The sequence below is a fragment of the Lissotriton helveticus genome, chromosome 6, assembly GCF_964261635.1.
Source record: "Lissotriton helveticus chromosome 6, aLisHel1.1, whole genome shotgun sequence".
Lineage (NCBI taxonomy): Eukaryota > Metazoa > Chordata > Amphibia > Caudata > Salamandridae > Lissotriton > Lissotriton helveticus.
This window is the reverse complement of record NC_136067.1, coordinates 1,711,782,966-1,711,792,864: the sequence shown is the minus strand read 5'-3', so window position 1 is coordinate 1,711,792,864 and position 9,899 is coordinate 1,711,782,966.

Genomic DNA, 9,899 nt, shown 5'->3' with positions numbered 1-9,899 from the left:
CCTGCCGATAAAACGGAGACAATTTTAACACCGGTCCTTGATAATATGCCCCCAGGTTTCCACATATATAAACACCTATGCTAATTCAAGAAAGCTTGCACTTGAACTGCCACCTTTTCTGTGCTGGATAGGTAGGTTACTGATAAATGTGAAATTGCCTTGGAACATTCAATTCAGGTCTGATTTTAAGGAAAGAGGTTGGACAGATCCAGTTTAAAAAGCTTTAGTGCTCCACCTTTGAAGAGAGTTTTAGTAATCAACCATAGCGTCAATGTGGCATATACATGCCAAAATAACTTGTAAAATGCAACAAATACCATACTTGCCTCCACTAATAAAGTGGTACAGAATTTCTACTATCTTATTATGCATTATCTTTAATCATCAGAAACAAGCGTTGGAAATGCCAGTAGGTTTGGCTTCCAAAACATGTTGTATAATAATTTGAAGCAATAGAAGTAAATAGCATGCTGATGGTTACATATGTATATGTGGAAGGAAATAATTGCAGAATAATATTAGTGTTGATTATAAGGAGAAGTGACATTTGCAATATCAAGCCAGACATAGACATCCATGTGGGTTAATGATCTTCCTACTCCCATCTGTGCTGCTACCAGAAAAAACACCATAAAGTATCTATTTATCTAGGACACTTTACTAGCTTCACGATGTCATGTGTGTGTGTCCCTTAATGTTCAAGCTTAGGCATATGGATACATAATCTAAATAATCACAGCTGCTTGGAGGATAAGCTCTTTTTACATGGAAGCACACAACCTCTGCCCAATAAAAACATGTACTACTGGCTCCAAACATGTGGGTGGAGCCAAATCCCTTCTCTACTAATGTTCACATAATTGTCTGGCAACATATGCGCTGTCACCCAGGCCATAAAAATGAGCTAAATCAAGTAATATGCATTGGCAATGCCAATTGGCCTACAAAATCACGTAAGTAAATGACTTCCCACCTCCCATTTGTACTGCCACCATAGAAAAACACCACCCTAATTTATAGGGCTATCTAAGACACTTTAATAGCATTGCAATGTCATGTGTGTATTCCTGAAAATTCAAGCTCAGGCAGCTGGATCAATAACCAAAGAGATCACAGCTCTGTGGAGGGCAAACACTCTTTTTGTGAAAGCATACAACCTATGCCCAGTCAAACATGTCCTCCGAGGTCTCAACACGTGGGCAGGGCAAACACCTCCCTCCTGGTGATTCTCGCATAATTGTCTGGCGAGGCTGTGCTGTCAAGCAAGATTATAAAAATGGCACACAGCAAGCGATACTGGTAAAATATAAGAAAAACAAGGCTAAACTCTAATTGTAATGATGCTTTTGAGAATTTAGGACTTTTGCTTTGGTGTTGTTTTTAAATTGTGCTATTAGAGTAGGGCTTTAGTCATTATTATGAAAGAGGTCAATGCATTGTCCAGAGACACTGACCACGCCAGTGAAGGTAGAAATCACATTGAACGATATGTCTTGCTGAGTAAATTCGTTGTATTGTATAAAAGTTAATACATTGTTTTCCACATATTGTAGGTGGTGTTATAATAAAGGTATTTGGAAATAAACTGCAGAAAAATATTTGCACCAACATGGACCGATATTCAAATATTGAATGTGGGCCTAGTGAAAACTTGCACACAAAATATGCCCTGCTAAATTACTCTGTAAGCATGATTTGTTGATAAGTACTCCATCACTTCCCCATAAACACTATCAAGAAATTTACATTTTTAGCAATTATATAAATGTGAGCATCAGATTCTATGCTAAAATATGATTGGCTGTATTCAATTATCCACATCTCCTCTATTATTGCTTTTTACTCATTAGGATATGAAATGTGATTTCCTTGTGCAAAACAAAATTATAGTCTTACTCAAAAGGGATTTAAAAGCTTTCTAAAGTCTGTTTGGACAATTGTAATGCATTTAATCTCGGAGATATTGTTGAAAATCCTTCCTGCACAGAAAACCATTGTTCTTGTGCGTCATTCACACTACCTTTAGTTTATTTCCTTCAGAAGTCACTTCTTCAGTAATTATTGCCTCATGGCCATATATTCAAAAAAAGTTATATCTATTTGTGAATTCGAAACTCAAGCGAAACCAGGAAGATTCTAGAGAGATATTAACATGTTTTGGAAATTTCTCCTTCTAGAGTTCTTATACTATGCCGTTCATCCCAAAAACTTGGACCCCAATGTACTAAACACTTTAACGAATGCAAACCCTACGATCCCCATAATTACTGGGTGTGCAAATGCAAAATGTTATTTGTAACAAACAAAATCCACTGTGCGATCCATTGCGAATTGCAATTAGGAGGGGGCATCCAGGGGGCGGAAAAAACCCTAATTGTGAGTCACAATGGTAGGTATCAATGGTTTGCAGCTGCAATCTCGATGTAGTCCCCAGCATTTCTCGGCATGGGCTGATTTTAAAAATAATATTTATTAGGAAGCTTGTTCTGTGACCTCCTATGACAGGTGATTTTGCGGCTCGACCTATAAGTACATAGGTTACATTGAAAACTCAGAGACTAGTCACAAAAATGTTGGTGCTCAATTTGCAACCACTTTTGTGACCTGTCCTAGTTTATTGTGCGCGTAATGTGAGATCAGTGGGTCACTGATCCCATCCTTATGTGCACACTTTTAAGTTTTCCTATATTCAGGAATTCCAAACAATTTCATCAATGGTTCTTTTTATTTTTCATTTGTAATTTCATTTCAGTCAGTAATCATTTTCTACTGTTTACACTTTTTCGCTCTTATTTTCAGAGCATAACAATGTTCCTTGTTACAAATACATCAACATCCAATGCATTTCGGGGCTATTACGTGCCCCTTCATCAGGGATAGTGTCTTTGGAAGTTGCGGTTGTGAGTCTGTAATGGAAGTTCAAAGTTCTGCCTGAGTGCATTCCGTTCTTAGACGCTGGTGCTTAGTTTATTGTGCCCCACATTGCTGTATAAATAATTTGCATCAATAATTTTGTTAGTAACTATACAATAGGTGCTGCTAATCCTCATCGGTTACTGTATAATATGCTTGCACTTCAAAGTTAGATAGGTGTCAACGCCAGTTACAAGCAAGTATGGCAGATGCCAACATCATATTTGTTTGAGCTGGTGGTGAGAAAAGCATGTTGGTCATCCAGCAGCAATGGGCGGTGAGTGAAGATAGCCCACCATGAAACAGGTTCTCAGCTAGAAAGTGAAGCGCCAAGAGAGCCAGAGTGTTGTGATCATGGGTGAAGAGGTGACACAGGTCTCAGGAGAGTAACCAGGCAGGACACTGGATACAATAAACAAAACTTTGAAAGAGGGCCCAAGGGGATTGGAGATTATCGACCCTTCAGTGTCCTATCCCCCAAACTACATGTACTGGAAAACAAGTGGGACACTACTGGTCAAGAGATATGTGGTTAGAAAGTGACAAGAAATGGCGTAGGCTGCGTCATAAGTGTGTGTCATCACAAGTGCCTAAGAAACCCATCAGCCCACCCAATGGCGGAGCATCATCATCTGGGATTTTTTAGAAAGAAAACTGGTATCCCATCCAAGAGTCCCACTAGTTGTTATCGTAGGACATCCATGGAAGGATCCGCCAATGATGTACCAGTATCCAGGATGGAATATGGTGGTGCTGAGAAATAGTGAATTGCAGTGTGAAACGAAGGAAAGGAAGTGCAAAGCTAAAATTGGCTATTATGATGCCAAAGAACAATTTATTAAACGGTCATCATAAGGTCAAGGTTAAAAATAGTGTTAGGATAGTCAAAATAGATGGTAACTATCCAATGGTGTTCAAGGAGGTCGACATATTTCAGCCAATCAGACGGTAGGTAGTCCAGTGGCTTTCTTCAGGACCAAAAAAGGATTAAACACCACTGCAAACATAAGTGAGAAAAAATAATTAATAAACACAGAGACCCTACCGTGTGTCAGTTTTCCAAATCAGGAAAAAGGTGTCTCTGGAGGATAGTTTGTATCCTGAAAAATAAAGTGAATGCACAAACATACAATGACACACACGGAAATGGACACAGACATGAAAACCATCAAATGTAACAGTGATGACCCACATAAGTTAGTGCTGTAGCCAGTGCATTATATCAGCAAACTTTCATAGATATCCATATGGTATATCGATTGTTAACTCACCCAGAACAAACTTGGGATCAGACCTCACCTCTCCTGGCAACTCGCTCAGGCAATGAGGCCCCGCTCTAATGATATGAAAAAGAAAGAAGTAGTTTGCAAGACAAAAAAGTTATCCTGCAAATAGATCATATTATGTACACAATCATAAAACCTTGGTATCTGCTCTAGACTCAGAAGGACAGTCTCAAAGAGACCTTTTAATATTTTGATGGTATTAGTTGTCACCGTCATGAAGAGTGACTTAGTCTATTTGGTTTGAAGAAAAATGTTTGTAACATATCAAATATAACATCTTTGGTTGCATTGTTCAGCTCTGCACTCTACGGAGCTGAACTCTGGGGCTTTGCATCTTCAGTAGCTCTCCAAAAATCTGAGAATAACTTCTGTAGACAAATAATGTCCCTTCCTCGAAGTACCCCACTTTTACCTCTATTTATGGACTTTGGCTGTACCCAGATTGGCGAAATTGCGAAATTTCGCCCTCTTTTGTTATGGGCCCGCATTTGGCGGGTAGAGGAACTTAGTGCCTATGCTAAAGGCCTGGAAGAAATAATGGCGTCACCACATTGGGCTAGAGTCAAATGGCTAACAGACATGAAATCTTTACTGTTGGACTTGGGCCTTTTGGACTCTTGGTTAAGTAGATCTTCTCCACCTAAGCAAGTACTCAAAAATCTTTATCGGGATTGGATCTGCTCCCAAAGGCACTCCAGCACATCCATTGGCAGGCTTTCTGTGGATTTCCTGAAATTTAAAGACATTCCTATGCGAGAACCCTATCTAGATATAATCGGGAAACCGTTTGCCCGGTCTTTGTATTTTAAATTCAGAACGGGTACCTTGCCATTGAACACTTTTACCAAAACATGGAATTCCTGTCTTTACAAAACCGACCTGTGTCCTTCATGTTTAGTCCATCCAGAGACATTGGCCCACTTCTTATTCGTTTGTAGCGAATATGCTAATCCAAGAAGGGTTTGGCTGAAGAATCTGTGTCGGCAACTGGGAACCAGGAGCCACGATGTGGCAATCAGGACCCTTGTTTCGGACAGTTATGTACCCTATGTCTGTGCCCTAGCCAAATTCTTATTCTGGGCTTGGGCCATCCGAGCCAGAAAGCTTAAAAACCTTGTTTAATTCTTTCTTAAATTCTACTAATTTTAGCAAATGTTATACTTGTTGTCATTAACTGGATATGTTTTACTAATTTTATCACCATTAATTCTTTTAAACTTGCTTTTATGATAATGAAATTTTATCGAAATAAAGCTTTTTGACTTTGACTTTGATATAACATCTTTGGTTGCATTGTTTTACTATTTAACCGCTACACTGGGCATTGGGTTTTAAGTAATAGCCCCGGAACGGTTGGTTGGCAGCTAAAAAGACCGACCGGCACATCTAGAAAGAAAATACGGTATGCCGGAAGTCAAAACCTTAAATATTAGGTGTTGCCAAATCCAAAGAGAGTTTCTGTGCGAGTTGTGGCAGGTGGCGGTGCCCAAATGTTGCAGTCGATGGCAGTTTCTTGCCCTACCTGTCCGTCGGTAACTCGGGCATAAGCCTAAGCCGAGGGGGAGGTACCGACTGACGCAGTGCAAGAGGTATTTATAGTACTTCACATTGGTTTTCCCGCTAAATAGGTTGCGGACCAGGAAGGAGACTACTCATATTTTGGCATACACTTCTGTCCACCTATACGTATAGATATGCGGACCACAGAGGGCCATATCATACCAGGCAATAGGCGGAGCACATCCTGTGAGAGCGGAAGTGGTTCGGCTACCAATGACAAGGGAACAGGAGGTTGAGGCTGTTTTTTTTACTTTACTGCCATTGGACATCGGCTTATCTTGAGAGATGCAGCAGAACTGAGCCGTTGCCAGAGAACTTCTTCCATATGGCTATATGTGCATTATTTGTACTTACGAACGTATATTTATTGTGCATCAATCATTGGACAGCGGAGGTACTGTGAACATCGGTGTCACCGCTGCCTTTTCTGAAAAGATACGATAAGCCACTCCGTCACGGCCGCCAGACGTGAGGACCAATGAGAGTTCAGCTTTTTTGCTACACCAGATGCAATCCATTCTCCGGTTGCAGCTTAATACATGGCTCCATTGTGGTCCGCCGGATGTTATAGTATCAAGCTGTCTTTTGATTTACTGATAGATCCGTATAATGACACCATAGTTGTGCACGGATACTCTCATGAAGATTATGTAGAAATTGCAAGACAATCTGCGAGCGACCTTACTGAAATCTTTGCACATCCGGATACGTAACCAATCTTTTACGCGCCGATGTACAATGGCAGTAAAGTAAAAAAAACAGCCTCAACCTCCTGTTCCCTTGTCATTAGTGGCCGAACCACTTCCGCTCTCACCGGATGTGCTCCGCCTATTGCCTGGTATGATAGGCCCCTCTGTGGTCCGCATGTCTATACGTATAGGTGGACAGAAGTGTATGCCAAAATATGAGTAGTCTCCTTCCTGGTCCGCAACGTATTTAGCGGGAAAACCAATTACTCGACCAATGGTAAGTACTATAAATACCGCTTGCACTGTGTCAGTCGGTACCTCCCCCTCGGCTTAGGCTTAAGCCCGAGGTACCGACGGACAGGTAGGGCAAGAAACTGCCATCGACTGCAACATTTGGGCACCACCACCTGCCACAACTCGCACAGAAACTCTTTTTGGATTTGGCAACACCTAATATTTAATGTTTTGACTTCCGGCATACCGTATTTTCTTTCTAGATGTGCCGGTCGGTCTTTTTAGCCGCCACCCAACCGTTCCGGGGCGATTTCTTAAAACTCAATGCCCAGTGTAGCGGTTAAATAGTAAAACAATGCAACCAAAGATGTGATATTTGATATGTCACAAAAAATTTTCTTCAAACCAAATAGACTAAGTCACTCTTCATGACGGTGACAACTAATACCATCGAAATATTAAAAGGTCTTTTTGAGACTGTCCTTCTGAGTCTAGAGCAGATATCAAGGTGTACATATTATGATCTATTTGCAGGAAAACTTTTTTGTCTTTCAAACTACTTCTTTCTTTTTCATATCATTAGAGCGGGGCCTCTTTGCCTGAGCGAGTTGCCAGGAGAGGTGAGGTCTGATCCCAAGTTTGTTCTGGGTGAGTTAACAATCGATATACCATATGGATATCTATGAAAGTTTGCATTTGATGGTTTTCATGTCTGTGTCCATTTCCGTGTGTGTCATTGTATGTTTGTGCATTCACTTTATTTTTCAGGATATGAACTATCCTCCAGAGACACCTTTTTCCTGATTTGGAAAACTGACACACGGTACGGTCTCTGTGTTTATTAATTATTTTTTCTCACTTATGTTTGCAGTAGTGTTTAATCCTTTTTTGGTCCTGAAGAAAGCCACTGGACTACCTACCGTCTGATTGGCTGAAACATGTCGACCTCCTTGAACACCATTGGATAGTTACCATCTATTTTGACTATCCTAACACTATTTTTAACCTTGACCTTATGATTTTTTTATTTTTATTTTTTAAATAATTTTTATTGCGGAACTGATAAACGGCCATTTAGCCCACAACCCGGAGGTCGGGCGGCAAATTAGACACAACGTATATATGTAGGCCCAACAAAAGCCCAACAAAAGCCCGGTGCGGATAGTCTTTGCCCTGCGTACCTTGACCTTATGATGACCGTTTAATAAATTGTTCTTTGGCATCATAATATCCAATTTTAGCTTTGCACTTCCTTTCCTTCGTTTCACACTGCAATTCACTATTTCTCAGCACCACCATATTCCATCCTGGATACTGGTACATCACTGGCGGATCCTTCCGTGGATGTCCTACGATAACAACTAGTGGGACTCGTGGATGGGATACCAGTTTTCTTTCTCAAAAATCCCAGATGATGATGCTCCGCCATTGGGTGGGCTGATGGGTTTCTTAGGCACTTGTGATGACACACACTTATGACGCAGACTACGCTATTTCTTGTCACTTTCTAACCATATATCTCTTGACCTGTAGTGTCCCACCTGTTTTCTAGGTCACTGGATACACCTGGAAAGGGCTGTTGGGTAGAGGCGTGAATATCCAAATTAAGGGGACAGAGCTGACTGAGTACTTTTACTTCCTCAGTTGAGGTAGGGAGTTTCACAGTGAGGAGGCCTGGATACAGAGAGCAACCTCCTTATCTTCTGTATTGCAAAAGTAATGTCACCAGTATCCACCAGTTAGTTCATCTAAAGTTTTTGGTAGGGTGAAAAGAGGTAAACATTTTTGTAAAAGATAATTATGTGATAGGCCATGGCATGCCTTGTGTTTGAGGAAAAGTGTTTTAAAATATGGTCTTTACTGACAACCAGTGCATTGACATAATGCCAATGCAATATGGCTGTTTTTTTCAGGTGATCGTGTGAGCAACACAATTTCTGAAGTTTTGCGGGAGTTGTGCTGGGGAATGCAGTTTAGAAACTGCACCAATAATCCAGACCTGACACGACCACAGCAACGATTAGGAGCTTGTGGTGAAAGAACTGGTGCAGGGGCTTGCCCGCTTTCAGCAGACGTGGAGGGTCGACTGCAGTTTTGTAGACCACCTTTATCTCACGGTAACATGACATTTCTACATCAAAGAACACACCCAAATGATGAGCCTGATTCACCAGGTTTAGAGGGTATTTCCAATATCTCAAGCCAAGGTAGCAGCTAGGGGGCTTTACTGTCGATAGTCAGGGACATTATTCAGGCAATGCCTGTTATTTTGCACCCACTCTTGACCTTGAGATAGGCAGGTTGATAAATTGCCAGATGTGTTTTCAGGTTAGAGCTGGACCTCTGCATCACTGCATACATGTTATATCCAGTCTTACAGGAGTCTAGGATGTCAGTCCCGTGTCGTTGTGTGGGTTTAATAGTGTTGGTGACAGGGCAGACCTCTGAGGCATGTCACATTTGAGGTCACCTATTGTGGAAATTTAGACTAATTCGGCTTGATGGTTATTGTTTTACTATAACAAAGCACCCCCAGAAAGATATTTTCATTTTATTGGCGATAAAGAGTATAAAAAGCTAATTATAAAATGTAGTTTCATTGACTGTTGTGCTACTGCTCAGATACAGGTGCTTTCTCATATTGATGGAGGCATTGTGGCCCTTGCTGGTGTTGGCATTGTTATGGCATGGTGGTCGAAACTCTATCTCTTTGAGCACAAATGGGAAAGCCAAAGGACTTTCCATTCTTCTCTTAAAAGGAGTAGTGGATGATAGGACGCCCATTGATTGCTCACAGCTCTTTAGGTGTGGCCCAACCTCTTACTCAAGAAAACCACAAACAAAAATGCATCCATATATAAATACAGAATGCTCAATTACAAGGGAGACAGTGTGCATATGGAGATACCGTTTACAAGTGGTACATCTGACTATGGGACATACATTTATGGGTTTTTAATGGGCACTCATTGTAGACAATTCTTCACCTTGATAAGACAGAACTCTGATCTCATACGATAGCCCCCTGGCCTCACCCCACAATCCTCCACAGCCATCCCACTAACACTTGCCACCTGCTCAAAGCAGGTGGAATGTCAGTGTTTTCCCCCAGAAACAAGAAAACTGCCTAGGAAAAAACTGTATCACCAGGACCATTCCAGGAAAAAACCCTGTAATTCCTGGAATTAGGTGCAGGGATATGATTATGGCCTGGATT